The sequence below is a fragment of the Tenrec ecaudatus genome, chromosome 1 (genome assembly GCF_050624435.1).
Source record: "Tenrec ecaudatus isolate mTenEca1 chromosome 1, mTenEca1.hap1, whole genome shotgun sequence".
In the NCBI taxonomy this organism is placed as follows: domain Eukaryota; kingdom Metazoa; phylum Chordata; class Mammalia; order Afrosoricida; family Tenrecidae; genus Tenrec; species Tenrec ecaudatus.
In genome coordinates, this window is record NC_134530.1 from 314,566,944 (window position 1) to 314,593,742 (window position 26,799).

Below are 26,799 nucleotides of genomic sequence, written 5' to 3' on the forward strand. Positions count from 1 at the left end.
GATAGGAGGTTTTAAACTTGGGGAAATCTAATAAATTACCAGTTAACATCAAGGAACATTTGTCAGCCTTCTTACCAAAATGAAAAAGAAGAAATTCATAAATGTTCAGTACACACTAAAACAACAGAAATAATAACTAAATCTGTAAACAAAATGGTTTATCACAGAAAATATATGGAACAAAGAGGCCAACAGCACCAAAGAGTGGCAATAACAAGCAAAAACTAAAAAACCCACAGAACTTGACAGTAGTAAAATCTTATCTATCAATAATTACATTGAGATAAATGGATTAATTGCACCAATCAAGAGACAGGGAGTAATAAGCATAACCCATCAATACTTTAATGGAGACACATTTTAGACACCAAGACAAAAAATAAGGTAAAAACGAAAGAAAGGAAATAGCAACATTTCATAAAAATGGCAACAGAAAGGGAGTCTATGTGGCAATATATTTATTATAATAAAATAACCTTTAAGGCAAAAACTAGCATGAGAGACAAAGAAAGATATTATATAATGATTAACGAATTAACCCAAGAGGACATAACCATAAGAAATATTTTGCACCCAAAGAAAGAGTACAAAATACATTACTTAAACTCGGGCAGAATCAAAGAGAAATAGACAACTACATGAAATAGTAATAGACTTTCTTACATCCCTTTTAATAAAGGACAGAACAACCTGACAGAAATTCAACCAAGATACCGAATAACTAGCAACACAATCAATCAAGTAGACCTTATTGATATATACAGACTGCTCAACTTAGCAAACAACACAACACACATTCTTTCCCAGTACACAGAGCATTTTCCAGAATATACCATATGCATTAGATTACATGAGACAGAATTTAATACATTTAAAAACACTGAAAAATTCAAAGCATTCGATCAGATCACAATGCTGTAAAAATAAAAATTAACAACAGAGAGATCAAGGGAGATCAATACATGAAAATTTAACAGCTTAAAAGCTTTTTACTTAAAAATTAATGGGTGATAGAAGAAATAAGGACTTAAATTTTTTTTAAATTCCTTGAGTTGAATGAGAACATACCAAATATTTAGGCCACTGTAAAAGCAATGCTCAGAAGTAGACTTAGAGCAATAAACACATACATCAAAAAAGAAGAAAGTACCAAAATTAACACCTTAATCTAACATCTCCAACAATTAGAAAATGCATAGCAAATATTCCTGTAGTTACTAGAAGAAAGGAAGTAAAATTTCCAGCAGAAAAAATGAAACAAATACAATAGAAGAATTTACAATATTGGAAGTTGGTCCTTTGAAAGGGGTAATAAAATTGAGAAACCTCTGGCAAATTTAACAAAGGAAAAGAAAGACAATATTCAAATAAATGAAATAAGTGTGATCACACAGACTCAGCAATTTTTTAAAGGTTAATAAAATAATTCTATTATGAAGTGTATTTTAACAAAATTGAAAACCTAGACAAAATGTGAGTATTTGTAGAAACACACATGCTACCACTGTTAATACAATCCGGTAGCACATTTGAACCGACCTATCATAAAATCCACCACATAAAGCAAAGAAAAAGTATCACATAACCATCATAATTTATGTAGACAGGCTTTCAACAAATTCAAATACCCATTATTGAAATTATGTGTTCAGGGATAGGACTTGTTCACATTTTGAAAATGTTATTTCTACCTAAAGCAATCTATAAACATAATGCCATCTTGATCCCAATCCCATCTTCTATCTTTAAAAAAAATGGAAAAATTAATCACTAATTTATACGGAAAGGAAAGCAACCCAGGATAAGCAAAGCACTACTAAAGAACAAGAATTAAATAGAAGATGTCTCACTTCCAGAACCCAAATCCTAATACATAACCACGACAGTCCTAAAGCTGGCCGTTGTGATAACAATAACTACATAGAACAGATGAATATAATAGAGACCCCAGAAATTAATCAATCCATTCACACACAATTTGATTTCTACTAAGGTCTGGAACACATCAAATGGGGAATAGTTGGTCTCTTCAACAAACAGTGCTGGAAAATTTGGATATCTATTTGTAGAATGTAACAGGGCCCATATTGCACTCCATACACAAAAATGAACTCACGATGAATCAAATACCTAAATATAAATCCTAGAACTATAAAGGTCATCAATGAAAAACTAGAGATAAAACGTAATGGACCAGACACATATAGAATAGAACTCTCAAACATAATGAAAATCATACACAACATAGAGAACTGAAACCTCCTAACAATAAGACACATATGTGCATCAAAAGACGTCATTAACAGAGTAAAGAGAGAACCCACATACTGATTTATAAACTTGCCAATGATAGGGGACTAATCCTTACTATCTATATAGGAAACTGCAATGCCACCACCACAACAAAAAAGATGAATATTCCAATTTGAAAATGGTAGAGGACAGGAGCAGACAGTTTATCTAATAAGACATCCAAAGACAAACAAATATATCAAGAAATGTTCATATCACTAGCTGTTTCAGAGATGCAAAGATAGCAAAGTTCAAAGAAATAGAAAATAATAATTTTGGAGAGGATATGTAGAGATTGGAACACTCCTCCACAGACGGTGGGGCTGTAAAACTGTACAGCCTCTCTGGCAATTGGTATGGCGCTTCCTCAAACAATTGGGAATAGAAATGCGATATGACTCACGTGCTCTTTCTCAAACACCGCACTCTACACTTATTTCTCTATCTCCCATTGAACTCTACTCTTCAGCTATTGAGTTCTATAATTCATTGTAATGGTCATACAGAGGCTCCGATAATTCTCATGATTATAGGGTTTCCTAAGAAAAATAACAGCTTACAATGCAGGTTAGAATTTCTCAGGTTACAGATACTGGGTTAGGACATGTTACAAAGTATTTTTGAGGTTGCTAATGAATGCCCAATGAGCATCCCACTCCACTGTAAGCCTTGATCTGAAAGCATTCAGCTCAAGATCAGTGAATCAGTGAACCCAGCTCCTTGAATTGAGTGCCCAGAGGCATCCCGCTCCCATAAGCTTCAAGTTAAAGTACTGAGTCCCACTTCCCTGGGTCACCAAGTCCAAGTGCTCAGAATCACCTGCTCTACACGCTCTCTTTCTACCCCAAACCACTCATTTTTACTTGCTCTGGGGGGTGGGAAATCCATCACTGTCTGATTCTCTACATTGCCAATACCTTATTTCAACAATATAACTAATGAATATATATGTAATTTTCCAGATGGAATTCTGTGTACAAATGCATTTTTTGTACAAAAAATGTGTACAAATTTTTGTACAAATACAAAAATTCAATTTGACCACATCTTTGGAAAGAGACAATGGATAAGCTCAATATCAGCAGGCAAATGAGGCTAGAAGTTGATTGTGCTGTCAATTACTCAGGAAAATTAAAATTGAAAAAATTAAAATAAATGCACAAAAGCCAAAATACAACCTGGAGTATATTTTACCTAAATTTAAAAACATCTCAAATAGATTTGACTCATTGAACACTATTGGCAGAAAACCTGGTGAGCTGAGAAAATCAGACATATAGAAAGCCGAAGGTCACTAAAAATCCAGAAAAGAGAGAAAACATCAAAGCGGAGGTCTGAGAAGACTTTGAATCTTATTTTTGATCATAGAGTGGCACAAGCAAATTGATGAAATGATGAAGTTAGCGAGCTGAACAGAAACTTTCAAAGGGCAGCTCAAGAAGAGAGAAGTAAATTATTATAATGAAATGTACAAAGACTTGGAAATCGGAAAACCAAGAGGGAAGGATTCACTCAGTATATATCAAGCTTAAAGAACTGAAGAAAAAAATTCAAAAACTCAAAGAATTCGAGTTGTATCGTTGAAAGATTCTATGGACGAAATATTCTATGAAGCAGGAAACTTCAAAAGAATAGGAAAGCAATATAGAGATATTACCTAAAAAAGGCATTAGTTGACATTCCGCTACATTGAGACGTAGCATACAAGCAAGAACTAAGGTACAAAAGGAAGAAGTTCAAGTTGCAATGAAAGCATTAGCCAAAAGCAAGGATAGAGGAATTGATGGAATATCCGTTAAAATGTTTCAACAGGCTGATAAAAAGTACTGGACGCACTCACTCTTCTCTGCCAGGAAATTTGGAAGACAGCTACTTGGCCAACTAACTGGAAGAGATTTGTATTTGTGCCCATTGCAAAGAAAGGTGACCCAACAAAAGGCCACCTTCTTGAACTATAGAACATTATCACTAATATGACAGGCCAGTAAAATTTTGCTGAAGATCATCCAAAAATGTTGCAACATTACATTGACAGGTAGCGAACTATCAGAGTTTCCACAAGATTCAGAAGAGGAAACAAAACAAGGGTGATCGTTGCTGATATTTAGCTGGATCTTGACAAAAAGCAGAGCATATCAGAAAGATATTTACTTGCGACTGCATATTTCATTTAAAAAAACCTAGAAAGATAGGAATTCCAGTGCACTGTCTCGTGCACATGCAGAACCTATATGTAGATCAAGAAGCATTTGTGGGAACAGAACAAGAGAATACTGCATTTTATGTATTCTGGATAGTTAAAATTGGACAGAGTCTAAAATTTTTTTTTTTTGGACTCAAGAACAGCTTTATTGGTGGCCCCGGGGGGCCTGGGTCTCCTTCTGACCCTGTGGCACCAACCTGCCACAGGGCTTTCTTCCAGCAGGAAGACCAATCACACAGCTCAGGGACACCCTGACGGGGTCAGACCTCGGAGACAAACAAGTCCTGATTTCAAAGTCAGTAAGGAGGAGCTCGGAGGCTGGGCTCCTGCAGGGCACAGGGCTCAGGGGGCTGGCTGAGGTGTTCAGAGGGGTCTGTGGCCGGGAGACAAGTCCCCAACCTGTTCACAGTTGGACAGCTGGTGGTGCCTGGCTCTGAGTGGGGACCGGTATGCTGGGGTCAGGACGCCGAGGGGAGCTGGGAGCAGCGAGCCCTCCCGCTGTCCCTGGACATGCGGACGCTCCACGCATGGTTTGGACCTGGTACCGCCACAGCCGCTGCCGCACAGCCTGCCCCTCACAGCCAGGATGTGTTATGGTTCTTGGAGGGGTACACGTACCACATTACCACCCCTGAAGGGTTGATGATCACTGTGAAGTTAGTGTAGGCTCGGAGGCCGCTGATGATTTCACCCGTGTAGACATTCTGGATCTCGTAGATGTAGGTGCTGGAGTAGCTCAGGTTGGCCAGGAGAACTGGTAGTGGTAAGGTATATCCGTCCTCCGGCTGAAGAAGACCAGGGCGCTGGCCTTGTTGGACAGTGGCTGCAGGTACACCTCAATTTGGGATTTCTCCTTGAGAATCCTGCGCCGCTGGATGCCAAGGGGGTCCTGGTGGATTTTGATCATGAGTGGATTCTGCAGAATGTCCATGCTCCTGGCGGAAATGGTCCGCAGGTCAGTGGACATGAACAGGGGCACCGCCAGCACCGTCCACAGGGCCATCTGAGACTGGGATTGGTCGAAGCTGAGGCCAAAGTTCCCAATCAGTAGCATGTCAGGGTCGTTCCAGTGCCCAGGGCCGGCCACAGGCTGCAGGACATCCTGGTGATTCACAAACCAGGCCAGGATGTTAAGCACACTGCTCCAGGAGTCCTGGATGTCCTCATAGTTACGTCAGATATTACAGGTCTTGGCCAGCGTGGTATAGTTCACCTTTGGGGGGAGGCCCCCTTCGTAAGCTGGCCAGCTGCAGGAGAAGGAAATGGGGTGGCCAGTGGCATTCAAGGCAGCAGCCATCTTGGGGCCCGCTCCAGGGAGGTGGAGTAGCAGCCATCCAGCTTCAGCATGTCCACCTGCCACCTGGCGAAGGTTTGTGCGTCTTGGACCACCTTGGCCAGCGTGGTGCCTGGGTAACCCATGCAGGTGAAGTTGCCCAGGTCCGCGTAGATGCCCAGCTTCAGACCCAGGGAGTGAGCCTGATACAGTTCTTTGGGTCATCTTGACAGTTGATGTTGCAGCGGAAGCGTTCCCAAGCCAACCAGCCCATGGGTGGCGTCTTCAGGAGCCCATTGTCTAGGGCCAGCACCTGGGTGACAAGAGCCAGCAAGGGCACTTTCGATCCGTTCAGATCCGCCTCTTCCCGGCCGATCGCTCACTCACTCAGTCACCAGATGCCCCCAGAGTCTAAAATTTTAAAAACATATTTAAATAAATACATATCAACTCAAATGTAGGTGAAATTATTAGTATTCTCACAAAGCAATACCATGAATGCACTGCAATGAGCTGCTGAATCTAGATGCTAGTGTTAAGAGTCAGAAGGGACCTCTGAGAAGCAAGTACCACCATTACAGCAAACACATGTATAGTCTAATAGAATTATGTAATACTGAAATGATCACTTTTAGTAGACTATATGAGCCTTATTTGGTGGTAAAAGCTCATGAATTGATAGATAGGTGAGTACAGATTTTCCTGTCTAGTGGAATAGGTAGCAACTGGAAATAGAAACAGTGCCCATTTAATCTGTCATAGATAATTCTCTTGTGGTCTTCTCAGTCAGTTAAAACCAACCACTCTTCATGAAGGTGGTTTCAAGGATTTTTTCTAAAATTTGTACATGGACAGATGTTTTGCGTTTCTTTTCCCCCTCTCGAAAAGCACAACATTGGTTTATTAACTCTTCAGACAGGTTCACTACAGCCTGACACCTAGATCCTCTTATTTGCCCTGTGGTCCTTATTGCTTCTAGCGTCCTCTGCTTTGGGATTTTTCAGACAACTATAACTGCTTAGGTAGCCCCTCCAGTTTTTAACATTAACACATGAGTCTTTATTCTTAGATTATGAAAATAGTCATCTAAATTGGAGAAGAGTCCAGTAACTCTAAGGGCTAAGAAGTCTGTTTCCTTTAAATATTATTTAACAAGTGCTACGCCTGACCCTATTGTTTCCTGTTAGGGGTCACCCACACAGTTACAGCCCATAGTAATCCATGCACAACGGAACAAAGCACTTCACAGTCCTGAACCATCCATACAATTGTTCCTGCACCGGAGCCTCTGTAGCCACGGTGATAATCCATCTCTGTTTGAGGTCCTTCCTCTTTCTTGCTGCCCCTCCACTTTACCAAGCACGTGGTCCTTCTCCAGGGACTGGTCTCTCCTGACAGAGTATGTAAGACTAACGCTTGCCATCCTTGCGTCTCAGGAGTACTAGCCATACATTTTCCAAGAGCGATCAGTGTGTCTTTTTAACAACTCATGGTTCTTTCAATATTTTTCTATGATGCTACAATTCAAATACATTGATTCTTCTTCAGTCTTCCTTATCCAATGTCCAACGTTCACATACATAGGAGGAAATTGAAAATACTAATTGGGTTAGTAGTATTTCAGACCTCAAAGTAACAACCTTGCTTTTCAGTACCCAAAATGGGTCTTGTGTAGCTGATTTCCCCAACGCAACATGTTTTTGATCTCTTGACTGCTGTTTCCATGAACATTGATTGCAGAGTCAAGCAAGACAAAGTCCCTGTCAACTTCCACCTTTTATCCATGTATCATGATGTTACCTATCATTCCAGTTGTGAGGATTTTGGTCTTCTTTACATTGAGTCATATCGATCAGCAAGTGCTTCCTGTCTGCTAGTATGTAGTACTGTGGTGGCTTGTGTGTTGTGGTGATGCTGGAAGCTGTGTCACTGGTATTTCAAATGCCAGCAGGGTCACCCACAGTGAACAGGTTTCAGTGGAATGTCCAAACTAGGACCAGACAACCAAGAGGGTCTCAGTTACTTATTTTGAAGGAAAGAGCTGCTAAAAACCTTATGCATAGTTTCAAAGCATTGCCAGATATCAAAGGCCCACATAATGCAAGCAAAACTTTGTCAGACATAGGATCTGAGGAAGGATTATTAATAGCCTGCGATGTGAAGATGATACAACCTTGCTTGCTAAAAGTGAGAAGCTGAAGCATTTGCTGATGACCTGAAAATTAGCCTGGCTGAATGCAATGACTAGCTCATCATGGCTTCCCTACAGGGAATGCTCAGGAAAACAGAATTGAAAGAATTCAAGACCTAGCAAACAAATGGGATTAGAAATTAAACTAAGAGTTCCCATGGACTACAAGGATGGTCTGAGGCACAATAGATTTTCCTGTATGTGCTGACTAATCTCATGAACAATAAGCAATTTAGCTAACCAGTTCTTCTAAATTTTACCCCCAGCATCATGACGGTGATGGTGCAGACAAGGCCATCCTAAAGGAATTAAGATACCCCTACATCTTCTCTGGTTCCTCCTATGGGAATAACATCTGCAGAGCACGAGATGAGGTTCAGAAATTAGCTTTGGGTCTAGGATCAGAATCTGAACTTATCTTTAAAGTTAATTTCTTACACTTGCCTACCAAGTTAACTGAACAAAGCAGTTTAATTAAGAAGACAAGCAGGCAATAAATACATACATACATACACACACCAAAGGAGTAAAAAGAGAACTTACATACTAGGAGAAAAACTGGCAGTGATGTATCAGAAAATCTCTAAAATTTATAGAAAAATTCAACACCTCAATAGCAAACAGACAGATACTACAAGTTTAGAAATGCAGAGGATATGCATGGATACTTCAACAAGGGTAGCCAAAAACAGATGCAGCAATACTGTGTTCATAACTCTAGAGTGATGCAAACCAAAACAATATTGACATTAATTCACCCCAGCTTGAATAGCAGTGTTCAAAAAATCAGAAAGCAATAAATTCTGGTGATAATGTGGACACACTGAAATCCTGTGTACTGCTGGTTTGAGTATAAAATTATCCAACCACTATGGAAAATGGTATGGCAATTTAAAAAATCATTTTATTAGGGGCTCATATAACTCTTATCACAATCCACATATACATCAATTGTGTAAAGCACATTTGTACATTCATTGTCCTCATCATTCTCAAAACATTTGTTCTCCACTTAAGCCCCTGGCATCAGCTCCTCATTTTTTCCCTCCTTTCCCCCCCCTCCCCCATGAACCCTTAATAATTTATAAATTATTATTTTGTCATATCTTGCCCTCACCGACGTCTCCCTTCACCCACTTTTCTGTTGTCCATCCCCCAGGGAGGAGGTCACATGTAGATCCTTGTAATCGGTTCCTCCTTTCCAACCCACCCTCCCTCTACCCTCCCAGTATTGCTACTCACACCACTGGTCCTGAAGGGATCATCCACCCTGTGTTCCCTTTGTTTTCAGTTCCCATCTATACCAGTGCACATCCTCTGGTCTAGCCAGGCTTGCAAGGTAGGATTGGGATCATGATAGTGGGTGGTACAGGGGGCGGGTGGAGGGTGGCAAGGGGGGAAGCATTTAGGAACTAGAGGAAAGTTGTAATTTTCATTGTTGCTACATCACACCCTGACTGGCTCATCTCCTCCCTGAGACCCTTCTGTAAGGGGATGTCTAGTGGCCTACAAATATGGCACTTTCTTAAAGAATTAGAAGAGGAAGTATCTAATACTACAGTCTAAATATGAGATACACAAATGTACCATTGAGAAATAAGAACCATGAGACAGATAGAAGCATGAAAGCCCATGGTCACTGCAGCACTATTTACAACAGCAAAAAAAATAAAAGGAAACAATGTCAGTTCCCATTAATGGATGGATGATGGCACAAGCTATGGTTCACACACAATAGAATGCAACAATATGTTCAAAAATAATGTTAAAAATGATGCCATGCTTCATAACATGAATTACTCTCACTAGAGAACCTTATGCTCAGGGAAGTAGGTTAATCACAAAAGGACAAAAATGTTATCGAAGACTACCATAAAAGATCAAGAAAAGGTTTACAGAGAAAAAAAAACTAATAACAAGAAGCACATGAAACATTTTTTAATGTTACCAGTGGTAAGGGGAAGAAAGAAGAAATTGTTAACTAGAGGGTAAACCCATGTTAACTCGGGTGGAGGGGATGTGAGATAGTTTATTGTGCCAACCTGGCTGATAAACACGTGGTCAGTGAGCCTTGCCTTTTGAGCTTTCGGGTCTCTTGGTTTCTGGGGGTCAGACCAGGGTGCAGCTGCCTTAGCCAGTTCCCAGCTTTAGCTGGCAAGGCTCACTTCCTGCAAGACATCCCTGAGGAGAAGCCAAATGAACCTACCCCGATGCAGCCCTGGGTGCTGGAGAAGCTGTGCAGAGACCCCTGTCAGCACTGAGATGCTTACAGGCTCACTGACTTGGCTTTCCTCCTGCATTGCCTGTGTTTTGTGAGATTAAGGAGGACTTTGTAGATTGGTGTTGGACATATAGGCCAATGTTGGACTTATGGGCTTGAACAGCACTGGGTTGGGATGCTTTCTTTCTTTCTTTCATCATTTTATTGGGGGCTCGTACAACTCTTATCACAATTCATATATCCATCCATTGTGTCAAGCACATTTGTACATATGTTGCCACAATCATTCTCAAAATATCTGCTTTCTATATGAGCCGTTGGTATAAGCTCCTCATTTTCCCCCTTCGTCCCTGCTTCCCCTGCCCCCATGAACCCTTGATAATTTATAAATTATTATTTTGTCATATCTTACACCCATCCACCACCTCCCTTCACCCACTTCTCTGCTGTCCATCCCCCAGGGAGGAAATTCTATGTAGATCCTTATAATCTGTTCTCCCTTTTTTCTTCACCTTCCCTCCACCCTCCTGAAATTGCCACTCTCACCACTGGTCCTGAGGGGATCATCTGTCCTGGATTTGCTGTGTTTCCAGTTCCTATCTGTACCAGTGTATGACCTCCACTCAAGCCAAGTTTGTAAGGTAGAATTGGGATCATGATAGTGGGGGGAGGAAGCATTCAAGAACTGGAGGAAAATTGTATGTTTCATCATTGATACCCTGCACCCTGACTGGCTCATCTCCTCCCCACAGCCCTACTGCAAGGGGGTGTCCAATTTCCAACAGATGGGCCCTGGGTCCCCACTCTGCACTCCCCCTCATTCACAATGCTATGATACCCCCGCCCCCCTTGGTCTTTGATGCCTGATACCTGATCCCTTTGTTGCCTTGTGATCTCACAGGCTGCTGTGTTTCTTCCATGTGGGCTTTGTTGTTTCTCAGTTAGATGGCCCCTTGTTTATCTTTCAGTCTCTAGAACCCTAGATTCTATATCTTTTGATAGACGGGCACCATCAGCTTCCTTCACCACTTTTGCTATGGACCCACTTTGTCCTCAGTGATCGAGTCAAGACAGGCTGGTGTGCTTGTTCCACGTGATATAAGTTAGTGTGGGTTTGTTTCCCAAGTTTACCCAGACTAACACATGATGGCAAAGTACAATATGGGAGGTCATCACAAAGTGATCAAGCCAAAGGAAGATAGTGGGAGCAACATGAGGACTAAGGCAGGGGTCCTCAAACAGCGGCCCGTGGCCCACATGTGGCCCGTTTAGGACATTTATCTGGCCCACCGGGTGTTTTCCCCCCTTTTGTTTTTTACTTCAAAATAAGATATGTGCAGTGTGCATAGGAGTTTGTTCATAGTTTTTTTTTTTAAAGTATACTCCGGCCCTCCAGCGGGTCTGAGGGACAGTGAACTGGCCCCTGTTTAAACAGTTTGAAGACTTTAGGACTAAGGCAACAGGGTAAATACTATTTGTGTTAGGTTGGGTTCTCTAGAGAAGCAACACCAGTAATACTTGTATGTGTTATATATATGCTTACACAATTGGAGAAATATGGAAGTTCAGTTCAGTTCAAGTCCATTGGTCAGATGTGAACTGAAGCCTTCTTTGACTCAAGTACCTGCAGAAGCTGATGAACAGGAAACAGGATGGTGAAGCAGGGGAGCTATAGGCTGGTGGATGCAGAAGCAAATGAATCCGATGACAGCTGATGGTAGTCTGCTGCTGGATTCTGGGATCAGCAGGTGACACACAAGGATATTGATGAATCAGATGCAGGATCCAGCTCCATCAGAGGCAAAAAGGAAAACGAAACCTTGGTTTTACTCAGGATCTCTCTTATGCAAAAGGCCACACCCCCAACCTAGTATTGTCAGGCTGTGACTTGATTGATAGGTTGGTCTCTACCCTTAGCTTTACCCAGGAGTGTCTAGTTGCTATAAAATTTATCACACTGTTACATACACAGTCCTACCATAACAATATATTAATCTACAGGTGGATACATAAACACACAACTTAGCAGGAGTAGGAAGGCAAATGGGAAGATACCAATGAATATATATATATATATATATATATATATATATATATATATATATATATATATATTAGATAGCTAGATAGATATATTTAACAGAGGTTATTTCTATAGATGCATTTCTAGTGCTGTAAATATATCCATGAAGTTAGGAGAATATAAAGGGGCAAAGTTGTGAAAACCTCCAAGCCATAACAAAACACCTCGAGGGAATGCGTCACAGGGTTTGGAGGTCCGGGTTCTTGGAAGGATATCTATGTCAATTATCATAACATACTCCACAAACAACAAGGTTCTACCTGCTACTTTGATAGGGGCTGGAGTATTCAAATTTGGTAAGTGGCGATCCAGGGTGCAACAATTGGTTTGTGCTCGTTTGAAGCAACGAAGAGAGAAGAAAGTCAAAAACACATGGAAACAATTAGTCAAAAGACTAAGGGACCATGCAAACCCCAGTCACTATGACTCTCCTGAGAACAGAAGAATTAGATGGTGCCTGACCACCGCCGGTGAGCAATCTGAATGGAACCTTAATAGGAGGTTTGCGTGGACTGGTAGAAAAAAAATGTGACACAAAACTCAAAATCATATAAAATGTTAGGTTCATTGCTTTGATGGAGATTGATGTTAATATCTGAGATTTGGACCCTTAGTCAAATCCCTTTAGCCACTTTAAGCCACCCCCTTTTCAGCCAAGCAATAGAAAGGCCCATAAGGTGAAAAAGTAACACAAAGGAAGTATGGATGCGAAGACCAACCAGCAAAGGGATCGTAGTGCAGCATTTGCCCAGGATGAAAGCTCAGAAGGCAGAAAGGACTGGGGAGAACTGAGAACAGATGGGGGAACCCCAGGGAGAAATAGGAAGAGTGGTACTGCATGGTTTAAGATTCACTAGATTTCACAGATAAAATATGTATGAATTTTGAATGGAAAACCAATTTGTTCTGTAAACTTTCATCTAAGCTACAATTAAAAGTAAATAAGTATGAAGCACCATTCATTTCTTTACTATCAATTTGACTGGAATCCTTCTCAAATTTTCTTGTGCTAAAAAGACACAGAAGGAAGGTTTCCAGACTCCATTCAAAGTGATCAGTGGAATCGTGGAGAACTGAATTTGTTTAAATATGGCCCTCCTCTCCATTACTCAATAACTGCCACCAAACGAGGGGGCAGGACTATGCAATTAGGCTGAAGAGGATTCTGCATTGGGGATTGGTCAGTTCTTCCACGTGTATAAGAGAGTCATCTGAGAAGCAGAAAGGGAGAATCCCAGGACAACCAAGAAGAAACCATTCACTCGTGGATATAAGGGTAGGAGATCCCCGCCCGAAGGAAGCAGCAGGCTCTCCTATGTTGAGACGAGAGGCTGTGAGCAGAGTAGAGGCAAGTCTCCACACCCACGGAGGCAGAAGCCAGGGCTGCAGGTGACCGAAGGGCTGAGGACTAGAGAGAGGCTTGGCTTCTGACTGGGAAGTGTTGCTTGGACAAATGACTACATCCTTAATGTTCTCTTAACTTCCCGAATGAGCTCCCATAATCATGAGCATTGTCTGTGAGTTCAGTGGGGCCATTGAAACATATTTATCCCAACAGAGTAGAATGCTGTGTGGGAGCACGGGTTGTAGGTCTGAGGACAGGACAGGAAGTTGCAAGGTGAAAACATGACTGATGTGGTCCATGTGGCAATGGGCCATGGACTGGTGTGGGCGTGGGTTCTCCTGCATCTTTGTGTAGACAGAGGAGATCAGATGTGACACCCACACAATTTCGTCAGTAATCCAGGGGCATTTTAGTATTACTTATCATTTTGTTTTCTGGTAAGGCTTTATAAATGTAGTTTTCCACCCTATTTAATGACAAACAAAATAAAGGTACATTGGGGATGATTACATAAGAAAATTATTGTAGAATGTAACCTAACCTTCTCTCTCTCTCTCTCTCTCTCTCTCTTTGTTGCAGTAACACTTTTCCTCTTCTGGTGGTTTGTAACATAGAAGCTCTAGTTTTGTATCAGGAAAGGTGCTTCACATCTGTGGCCCTGGCTTCCTCTGTTCTCTCCCTGTTCTGATGTCAGAACAGGGACCCTTATTAAGCAAAAGGTGTTCAATGCCGATCACCAACTAGAGGAAAACAAGTCATATGCAAACACAGAGTGACTAAACCCATCAGTAAGCCTTCTAGAACTACCACTGGCATAAACTAACAGATACTTGCATTCTGGTACATTCATTTAAGGGCAGCAGTTTGTGTCTCTTTAAGACATCTCTTTAAGACAAGCTGAAAGGTTTCAGCAACCTGAAGGTTTTATTCTTGCTTTGGCTATTTTGTGGACTTAATTCACACTGAAACTGCTTTATGGGAATTTTTAAATTATTTAATTTCCTTGAGGTATACTTGATAGAAATAAACTATATAAAGAGCGATATTCAGACAGCATCCTTCAAAGAAGACTTTCAACAACCATTACGTGAGAAGCATTGAGAAATATACCCAGGCCCTGTTAACTTTGTGAGTCAGTGTGTTAGAGAGGGTTCTCTAGAGAAACAAAATCAGAATGCTAATAATTTTATATATATTTATGCAGAAAGATAGACATACAACATAAGAAATAAACAGCTAATTAATTTATAAAGTAGTACAAATGGCTCAGTGCAACTCACTCTCATGAGAGTTGTGAGACACTGGCAGTCCTTCAAGTCTTGAGGGCCACTGGGTAGTCCTCTGTAGATCAATTCAGGCTATCCGGGCACAGGCAGCAAGTAGCAAGGCAGGTCACCAACAGTCAGCCAGATGACAGGGTCTGACAGTCCCAAGCTCAAGAGAGGCAAATTCCGATGGTGTGATGAAGCAGGTCTTGAAGGAACCTCAAATTATAATGACATAGGTGTCCCACAGGTAGTGTAGCTTGCAAATGGAGGCACAGAACAAGCAAGGCAGCTGCACCCTGGTCGGATGATCAAACAGCAAGAGACAAGAAAGGCAAGGCTCACCAAGCCATTTATCTCTCCGCTGCCCTTCAATTAATCTCACATGTGCTTATCAGCCAGGTTGGCACAATAAACTAACTACCTCAGTCAGTGTTCTCTGAACTATTTTACCTTCAGAGACCCTTCTGAGTTGCAATGTGGAACCCAGAGAAGACCTGCCTTTGAAAGTCAGTTGTATAGAGACAATGGCATCCCATATCCAGATTGATACTTGAAGGGAATTTTTTGGTCCCTCTTTTTTTCCCCTATAATATGAAGGAGCTTCAAAAACTTCATCACAATGTAATTAAAAGATAATTTTAAAATGATCTTGTAAAGATCATTTTAAAAATTAAAAAAAATCCACAAACTTCTTGAAGCCCCCTCATATTTCTTGAGCATGTGTTAGACTTGTGGTGCTTATGGATTACAACTAGACACTCTCGGCTGAGGAAGGAGTGGAGGTCAACCTATCAATCAGTTTGCAGCCTGAGGACACGCCCTTGGGGTGTGGTCTCTTGCATAAGAGAGACACTGAACAGACCCAATTTGTCCTTGGTTCTTCACCTTCTGTTGAATTGATCCTGTGTCTAGATCATTGATTTCCTGTTGCGTTACCTGCCGATCTCAGGAGCCGTCAGAAGACCACTGCTAGTGGATTCACTTGGCTGACTTCAAATTCATTTACCTTTGCTTCTTCCAGCATGTGGGCAATCCCTGCTTTATCCTCCTGCTTCCTGTTGGTCACCTTCCACAGCTACATGAATCGGGAGAAGCTTGACTTGGCCCGGACTGAACTACTTCTACAACTGTGTAAGCCATTTCCCTGTCTTTCTACACACACACACACACACACACACACACAAATGGCATAGGTTTTGCTTATTTTGAGAGAGTTCCACCTCACCCAAGGCTGTTGTTGATTGTTCTTTCATAAAGTTGATTTTGAAATACTGCAACCCTGCTGGAAGAGTATAACGATCCTATGGGGCTTCTTAGTATGTAATCTTTAGGGAGCAGGTCATCAGGTCTTGGCTTTCTTAGAACCCTTGGTGGGTTCAAATAACCAGTCTTTAGATTACCAGCCAAGCACTTAACCATTGCACCATCAAAATAAAAAGAAACAAACAAAAAAAAAACCATTGCCATTAATTTTATGTGCCACCAGGACTCCTTACATTAAACTAGACAATTATAACAGAAACACATTTCATTCAGGGTTAACTCTTTAAAACTCTTTAAAGCCATAATCACCAAATCTAGACATTGTTAGGAAGATGGGTCTTTTACACCTTGCTCAGGGGGGGTGGTGGTGTGCATCCATCATCCAGTGCCAGAAGATCCATCCACCATCCTTCCCCCTCAGAAAACCTTTATGGTTGGCCTCTCATAACTAGCACCACCGTGTTTGAAGGAGCCAGACACTTTTTTATTATTAAATCATTTTATTGGGGCTCATATAACTCTTATCACAATCCATACATACATCAATTGTGTAAAGCACACTTATACATTCGTTGCCCTCATCATTCTCAAAATTCACCTTCTGCTTGGGTTCCTGGAATCAGCTCCTCATTTTCCTCTTTTCCCTCCCCTTTCCTCCCTGTTCCCCCCTCCCTTATGAACCCTTAATAATATATAAGTTATTATTTTATCTTATCTTACACTGACCGGTGTCTCCCTTCACCCACTTTTATGTTGCCCATGCCCCAGAAAGGAGGTTATATGTAGATCCCCGTGATTGGTTCCCCCTTTCTACACCCCGTTCCCTCCTAGTGTCACCACTCTCACCGTTGGTCTTGAGGAGTTCATCTGTCCTAGATTCCCTGTGTTTCCAGTTTCCATCTGTACCGCTGTGCATCCTCTGGTCTAAGCAGGTTTTCAAGGTAGAAATGGGATCATGATAGTTGGGGAAGGAAGTGTTACACTGAACCCTGAGTGACTCATCTCCTCCCCACTATTTGTGCTTCCCTCATTCATGATGATATGATTTCCCATCCACCCCCGCCCCCAAAGAAATATGAGGATTTCTGATGGAACCTATCAACAAAAATTATTTAGCTAAAACTTTAGCCATGGCTGTAAGCTCATTTTTAGACCTGAAAAGTGGTTAATGGGTTTCCGCTAATCTCTAGCTGACCGACCAGTAACCCTGGTGTTCTCATAACTTTGAACTTTGTTCTCTAATTTTCTCTTACTGTACTAAGTATAGCCATATGGGCTCCACATTAGATCTACTTTAGAGCAGTTTCTAGTGGTAACTGGGCACCACCTAGCTCCTCTGGTCTCAGGAGGTCTCATAGAGTTTGATGTTCACATGGTCCATTCCTTTTCGGACGAATTGTTTTCATGTACCTTTGATCTTCCTCACTCTTCTTTGTTCCAAACAAGGAAGTATCTTTAATGGTCTTTTATGAGCTTTAAAACCCCCAGTCCCTACTCACCAAAGTAGGACATCAAACATTGTCTTTGGGAATTATGCTATACCAATTGATGTTTATATCCCCTGAGATTATGATCCTGAATTCCCAGACCCATTGATTCATTGCCTCAATGTGTTTGGTTATGACAAAGAAATCGCCATAAATTTATCTCTGTATTCTGTTCTACTATATTTATGGATATGTTCACAACACATATAAATATATGTGTAGATATATACTGTGTCATAAATATACATATATATGTATACATGTGCCTATCTATATATCAATCAATCTATCTAATCAAACCAAATTCACTGCCATCCAGTAGATGCCAACTCATAGAAACCCTACAGAGCAGGCTAGAACTGCCTCTGTGAGTTTCCAAGACTGTAGCGATTTATGGGCACAGAAAACCACAGCTATCTTCTGCAGAGCAGCTGGTGGTTCTGAGTTGCTGAATTTGTCATTAGCAGCTCAACTCGTAACCACTACAACACAAGAGAATATGTCTACATATTCCCATTTGCCTTCTTACTTCTGCTCAACTTGTATTTCGATTGATGCACCCACTGTATATTGTTGGTATGACTATTTTGGTTGATGTCATATTGTCTTTACTGTCTTGACCATTTGTGTTCCTCTCAGTGCTTTCCCTCGACTCTATCGTTGTTTGCTGATCATTCTCATTATAAACCTCCTCCTTTTTCATCAAGGTTAATATAGGTCTGCCTTCTAGTTCTGAGTAATTTATACTTTGTTCCCTTCCCAACCCTGGTAACTATCCAAGAATGGCTCTCTCGGTGTGAAAACCCTGTCTTGATTGAATTGTATCAGTCAGCGTTCTGTCCTCCAGGTTCATCCATGTTGTGGGGTGGTTCACAGAGCCATTGCTATTTATAGCCGTGTAGCATTCCACTGAGTCTGTGCACTGTACTTCGTTTTCACACTCAACCATTCATAGACATTTAGGTAGTCTCCATTATTTTGCTGCTATATGTAGGGCTCTGATGAGCCTGAGTGGAAAGATCTCTGATAACAGCTTTTGTTTTTATAGGATATGTGCAAAGTAACACATTTTGTAAATTATGTAATATTACCAATTTCAATATTTTTAAGGAAGAGCTATACCCTTGACCATAGCTGTACTCTTTTACATTCACACCAAGTTTCTAGTCTCTTCATTCTTACAAGTGTTGGTTGTTTTCTGGTTTGTTTATTTGGTTTCAAACATTGCTACTAATGCTGGAGTTAGATGATATCTCATTGTTTTGATTTTCTTCTTTCTGGTGGATAATTATTCCAAACATTTCTTCTTATGCTTGTTGGTCACCTGGATGTTTTCTTTTCTTTTTATTAATCCATCTTCCAATGGGTTTTATTTATTTAATTTTAAAGGCCTTTTTATTGGCACTTTATCCACATATCATACAATTCAGTCGTTCAGTCATACCAAGAAGAGTTGTACAATCATTACCACCATCAATTTTGGAACATTTTGTTTTTCTTTGTACTCACTGTTATTGGTGGATGTTTCCTTCAGTGAAATGTTTTTCATCTCTCGGCTCCTTTTAAAATTGTATTATTTGTCTTTTTCTTAGCAAAGTGTTAAAGCTGTCTCTACATTTTAGAGATTAGCCTCAGTCTGGGAGGTCATTGGTAAAGACTTTCTTCTCAGTCGGTGGGCTCCGTTTTCACTCTTTCGGTAAAAGCTTAGTAAATACACACAAGTGAAGACTTTTTTGAGGAGGTCACAACCTCCAATTTGTCTTCTGCTGTTCATGTGTTTCCAGGTGTGTCTGAAAGTATACTTGACGGCAGTTATTAGGGTTCCTAAGTTGGTCCCATTGTTTTCTTTGTTGGTCTTTATAGTTTTAAGTTTTACATTTAGGCCTTTGGCCCATCTGGGTCAGGTTTATATGGTGTTACACATGGATCTTGTTTCATAGTCCTTCAAATTGATACCCAGTTTTGCTAGCACCATTTGTTAAAGAGACAGTGTCTCTTGGCCATCGGTCAGAGATCAGTTATCCATAGGTATGTGGCTCCTCGATTACATTTATTCTGTGTCCTCAAGTCTGTCATTGCTCCTGGCTGTTTTGATTACAATGGCTGTGAAGCAGGTTTTGAGATTGAGAATATTTCATTTCTCCCAGATATCATTCTGCCATAAGATTAGGATATCTGTAAATTTACTTCCTTGGATTTCCACAGATAAAGGATTTTATGAAAACTAGACTAGACTTTATCTTGCTTGATGAAAGTGAGAGGACTTGAGACACTTGCTGATGAAGATTGAATATCTTCATTTTTATGCCTATCAAATAGCATAGTTGCACTAGCCAATATAACTGGAAACATGCTTACAGAGGAAGGTCAATGAGAGGACTTGGGTCTTCTAAATATGAGATATTGCTGCACATGAAAGATCAAGGATTACCACTTTCAATATGAATTCAACATAAAGACCAAAGTTCTCACAACTGGACATCATGGTAACATCATGACAATTCAAAAAAGATCAAAGTTTTCATGCTTTAGTCTCGCTTGGATCTACAACCAATGCTCCTGGAAACAGCATTCAGAGATCAAAAGACAGGCTGCATTGGATACATTTGTTGTATGAGACCGTTTTACAGTATTGACAGGCAAGGACAGAACTTTGCATACTAAGATGCACCTGAACCAAGCCATGATATTTTCAATTGCCTCACAGGCATGTGAAAGTTCGATATTGAATAAAGAAGACCAAGAAGAATCGATGTGTTTGAATTGTATTGCTGGAGAACAATATTGAAAGTACCATGGACTGATTACAGGACAAATCAATCTATCTTGTAAGAAGTATGGCCAGAGTGTTTGTTAGAGGCCAGGATGGTGAGACTTGTCTTACATACTTTGGATGTCTTGTCCGGAGAGAAGGACCTCATGCTTGGTACGGCAGCAAGAAAGAGGAAGGTCCTGCAGGAGATGGATTGACACAGTGGCTGCAACAATGGGCTCAACTTAGGAACAATTATGCGGATGATGCAAGGATGCAAGGCTAGCAGCATTTTGTTCTGGTGTACACAGGGTCGATATAGGTTGGAACCAACTGAGAGAACCTAACAACAACAACAAACCAGATGTCTACTGAAGGATCCCTGGTGGTGCAAAGAGCGATAGGTTGGGCTGCTAACTTTGTGGTAAGCCTGTTGAAAGCACCAGCTTCTCCTTAGGCGAAGACTGAGGCTCTCTACCCTTATGAAGACTTACAGTCTTGGAAACCCACAGGGGCGATTCTACTCTGTGAAATAATGTTGTGATGAGCCCAAATCGATGTTTTAGCAATGAATGAGCTGAGACTTTTGTTTAAGATACACAAGAATTAACTATTGTTTATTTCAAAGGAAAAAAAAAAACACAACTCTGGTTGGTCCTTTGGTTGACCAAAAAAAAAAAAAATCTCAAAATACTAACAAAAATAATACCAGCACCACAACTAAAAAGCAAAATAAAACAAAACACAGTGATTCTTCTTTCCAAATCTCATATATTTTAAAAAATATCTAAAATAACCAAATTATTTTCTTCAAAAAATACACTGGCAGCAGAAACCTTAAATCAACATTGCACTGTTTTTGCTTTCTACTTCTTTGAAACCATTGTTTGAAAGTGTGTGTGGGGAGTTAGAATGGGAACCCCAGCAGATTAAGCACCAGCAGTTACCCAGAGAGGCAATTGGTTTACTGTTTGAATTGTAATGAGATTAAAACTGCTCATAAGCTTTTCTCTGGAAGCTATTTCCTACTGGCTTGAAAGCATATGATAATGAAGTTCACATACAAAAAAGAAAGACTTATTACCCAATTATTTAAAATTTTCCTTTATGTGGTTATGACTATGAACGTCAAATGACCTACTGTGAAGAAGTGCATTCTTACAGGGCAAACTGGAACCCGGTAGAACTTCTATGGCCATACCTTATGTGTACCTCTGCACCATACCCTTGAGTAAGATATCATGTCATTAAAGTGCGGCTTTGGCATAGATGAGGTCATAGTGTCTGATCTCCGATTTTATGCTGCATTGATTGATTTGACTGGCTTCAAAGTTTCCATTTGAAACATGTTTGGAATAGAAAAGGACGTAGGTAGAGCTATATTAGGTTTTCATTTTTAAAAGGAATTATAAGGGTCTTAAATATCCCTTTATCCCATTCTCATTTTAAACCAATGTCTTTTTTCCTTTTTTTAACTCTTATTTTTTTCTCCTTTAATAACACTCTAAAAAGTGCCCATGGGGCCCTTTGAACATAGATCTAAATTTCAGTTTATTGTATGATGTCATTGATCACTTTTTAATGCTGTTTGTAATTTCAACAAGTGCCAATAGCAATCAGTAAGAGAACAGTTAGAATCCATTACAGATTTCTTGTTCAAATTTAACTTACAACTAATAGCTGTTCCCAAACTAAAAATTTCAGTACCATGGGCTCTAGTCAGACTCATTGTGATCCAATCAGATAGGATACAATTACCTCTGTAGGTTTCTGAGACTGTAACTCTTTATGGGAGTGTGAAGTCTCATCTTTCTCCCTTAACCTGTGGTTTTTAATTGCTTTTTGTAGCCCAGCACACACATAACTCCAATGCCACGAGGGTCCTTTACTATTACTGATGTCTATGCTTGGATTAGTGACAGTATTGATAATCTTGATGAGAGATGTTTCTATTATGAGCTTAATTTCCTGACCAACCACTTACTTCTCTCCCCTGAGTTCCTTTGTGTCATTTAGGTATTGCCTTATAACAAAGACATTGTCATGTGAATCTTGGAAGGCAGGCCCGAGTGTGTTATTCAACCCCCGAATGTACTAGTAGATCGAAACCCAAGTTGATTACCACTAGATACCATGATTTACCAGAACTTATTGAAATCATATGTGTGTGAAAGCGAATTCATTTCTTCCCTTGGAGAGTACCTCCATCCTCGCCAATTTATGAGTGTGAAATGGCAAAAGTCGTGACCAATTAGAAATAAGGCTTTGTTATCTGGAGAGATTGATATTTTCAATGAAATTGATATTGCAAATGCACAGAGGACCCGTTGTGCTTATTATGTGCCCAGTCATTATCTACTCTTTCCTTTTGTAGCTTTTACACGGGAATCCTCCAAGCAGACCAGCAGCAGCATCTCCTGGAAATGAAAATTCTCATACCTGACTGCAGCTGAAGCCCAGCAGCCTGCATTTTAACATGTCTCCGGTACGGTTCTGGGTGGTTGAGAATCCACAACCAGTGCCCATCTAAGTGGCAGTCAAGAAAACAAAGGATGTGTTGCATTGAGTAAATAAGCTGTATGAGTATTGAAGAGCAAGGCTACCACTTTGAGGACTAAGTTGTGCCTGAACCAAACCATGCCATTTTCAATCACCTCACGTGCATGTGAAAGTTGGACATTGAGTCCGAAAGATGGAAGAAGAGCAAATTCAATTGAATGATGGTGCTGTCAAAGAAACTGAAACTTACTACGGACTCCCAGGAGTCCACCCAAATCTCTCTTGGAAGAAATATAAGACAGAGCACTCCTTAGAAGTGAGGATGGCAAATTTTTTCTCATGTGTTTTAGACACATTATCCGGAAGGATCAGGGCCTGGAGAAGGACATCATACCAGTGGAGAGTCAGTAAGGAAGACAAAGACCGCTGTGAGATGGATCCATGGACTGGCTGCAACAACAGGCTCAAAGATAACAATCGTGAGAGAGACAGACAGCACGACGTTTTGTTCTGTTGTGAATAGGGTTGTTAGGAGTCAGAGCCAACGCAAAGGCACCTGACACAAAAACAGCAACTGAATGTATTTACTACATGTGAGAAATACAAAGCTATCTGCTCTGGGAAACATACACCACCTCAGAAATATATAGGTTGGCTAAACGTCCGAATCAACTTGATAGAAGTGAATTTTTGAGTTTATCTGTTAAGGCATGGCTCTAATGAAATGTCAGTGGTTCGAATCCACCAGCCACTCCACAGGAGTAAGACATGCCAGTCTGCTTTGATAAAGATTTACAGCCTTGGAAACCCAATGAGCAGCTCAACTCTGTCTGATAGGGTTGCTATGAGCAAGAATCAGCTCCACAGCAGCAAATTTGATTTCTTGGATGAAGAGATACCATTGAAGAGTAATGGTGATACAAAGACTATGCATTCCACTGCTAACTGAAAAGCAGGCAATTCAAACCAACTCAGTAGCTCCCCAGAAGAAAGACCTGCTGGTCTGCTTCTGAAGATTACTGCCAAGAAACCTCTAAGAGGAAGTGCTCTTACACCTAGGCTCACTATGAGGATCACTACATGACCCTAATAATAATTACCACAAAAGAAAAGAAAGCCCAAACCATTGCTTCTAGTGGATTTCAACTCGTTGCAACACTGTGTAGGGTTTCTGAAATTATATATCTTTATGGGAGCAGGTAACCTCATCACACACATCCTGGCCTGCAGCCCCTCCTCCCATACCGCCTCACCTCTGAGTAGCTGGGAAGTTTGAACCACCAATATTACAGTTAGCCAAGCAAAGTCTATAAAGTCTAGCCACTGCACTGTCAGGAATACTTTAATAATACATATGTACATTATTGTGCCCATTTTGGGGTTGGGAAAACTGGGGCTTTGCGAAGCTAGGAAGCCAGTTGAAGGTCCTAGTTCTGGTAAATGGAGCTGAGATTTGGATCCATGCAATGCACACTCTGATATTAGTCATTCTTGTATGGAGCTCCTAGTTACTAAATACTTACAGCAGCACTTAGCCCACTAGTAAAACCTGGGCTGACAATCCTATTTGCCACTGCTTGAAAATCGGATTTTTCCCAGCACTCTCTGAAATTAACTAGTACATTTTGGCACTGCAGTAGTTTGTTTGCTTTTTTCCATTTGTACTAGCAGGATCCCTTCAAATGGACATTGCCCCTCCATCCCCAGCTGGGGTTGTAATACCTTTAAAAAGTACCAGACAATAACGTTTCACTCTGATTCCATGTTCAGAACAGAGGTCCATGCAAAACATTTTTTCCCTGGAAAACAGCAGTGCACAAGGACTCAGTACATACTGGCAGAGGCGAGAGCAGTAATTCAGGGGGAAATTGGAGAGGTTGGAAATTTGCTCAGGGAATATAGGGAGGGGTTCAAAAATAGTTCATGGAAAATGCAATTATTTTTTTAATTCCATATTTTTCTACCAACCAATAATCAATGCCAACACATAAACCGGAGACTAAATATACCAAGCACAGCATAAATGTGGTTGGGTGTCTTTGAGTTGATTTTGACTCATAGGGGCTTAGCAGATGGAATAGATCTGTTTCATAGAGTTTCCAATGTGCTAATCCAATATGTAATGGTTACGTGTTGGGCTGCGATCTGCATGGTCGGCAGTGGGAAAACACCAGCATTTCCGTGGGAGAAAGACTTGACTTTCTACTCCTGTAAAGAGTTACAGTCGCAGAGACTCACAGGGGATTACTATGAGTCAGCACCGACTCAACGGCCGTGAATTTGGTTTTGGAATCTATGGAAACGGATTGCTTCACTTTTCTCCCCAGGAGCAGGCGATGGGTTGGGACTATGGATCATTGGTTAGCAGATGAGCCCTTAAACACTCCATCCTCAGGGCTCTTTAGCATCTTGGTTGTTGTTGTTAGGTGCCCTTGAGTCTGTTCTGACTCATAGCAACCCTATGTACAAAGGAAACGCTACCCGATGTTGTCCCATTCTGCAATTGTTGCAGCAACTGTGTCAATATATCTGATTGAAAGATCCTTCAACTTCTTTTTTTCTTCATTCACTGATCCTCTATCAAGTATGACATTCTTCTCTAGGCACTGGTTCATCTTAATAACATGTCCAAAGTATAGGACAAGAAATCTTGCCCTTCTGTGTGCTAAGGAATATTCAATCTGCACCCCTTCCAAGAGGGGCTTGCTTCTGCTTCTGGCTGTCTATATTACATTCCCTATTCTTCCCCAACAGTGTCACTCAAATGCATTAGTTCTTCTTGCGTCTTGCCTTTTCATTGTCCAGTGTTCACCTGCATATAAGACGAGTGAAAATGCTATCGGTGCATCCTAGTCCTCCAAGTGACACGTGTGCTTTGGAAGACTTTCGATAATTCTTTTGGGATTTGCTCATTATTGTTTGGTTTCCTGACTGCTGCTTCCATGGCCATTGATTGTGGATCCAAGTGAAATGACGTGCTTGACAACCACTGTGTTATTTTAGTTTATATTGATGTTTCTTAGTGGCCTAATTATGAGGATTGTGTTTTTCTTTATGTTGAGGTGCAACCCATACAGAAGGTGGTGTGTTCGTCTGGGTTAACTAGGGAAACAAATCCACAGTAGCACATATGTATAAGAGAGAGTTTTATATAAAGGGTAAGTGTACATTAAGAAAGCATCCCAACCCAGTGCTATCCAAGCCAACATTAGCCCATATCTTGGGCACCAATCTACAAAGTCCTCCTCCATCTCACGAAACACATGCAATGATACCGACTGCAGGAGGAATGCTGAATCAGTGAGTGTGTAAGCATCTCAGCACTGGCAGGGGTCTCCACACGGCTGCTGCAGCACCCCGGGCGGCATCAGGGTAGGCCCATGCAGCTTCTCTTCAGGCAAGTCTTGCAGGAAGTGAGCCTTGCTAGCTGAAGCAGGGAACTGGCTGAGGCATCTGCACCCTTGTCCGACCATCAGAAAACAAGAGCCCTGAGAACCAGAAGGGCGAGGCTCACAGAGACAATTATCTCTACGCCCTTCAGTTAATCCCACATGTGTTTATCAGCCAGGTTGGCACAATAAACCTGAACTATCTTGGGTGGTAATCTTTAATCTTCACATGTAAGGGTTTTAGCTCATCCCCTTCAGCAAGCAAAGTTGTGTTCTCTGCATGATGCAGGTTAGTAATGGGTCTTCCTCCAATTCCACTGCCACAGTCTTCTTCGTATGGCCCAGCTTCTCCGAATGTTTGCTCAGCATACAGATTAAATATACTAAAAGATTACAATCTGAATGCACACACTTCCAATTTTAAACCAGACTTATTAGGATAAAATTCCCGACTGAGATGTCTCGATAAGAAGTCTCAGCAAACATTCAGAACTACTACACCCTTTATTCAATTAGTGGCTCAAATGTGAGAA

At 40.9% G+C, this 26,799-nt stretch overlaps 1 pseudogene; it reads right to left on the reverse strand.

The window, feature by feature from the left end:
* Nucleotides 1–4,612: 4,612 nt before the first annotated feature.
* The window catches only part of LOC142442328 (alpha-N-acetylgalactosaminidase pseudogene), a 34,193-nt pseudogene continuing 12,006 nt past the window's right edge, over nt 4,613–26,799 (reverse strand).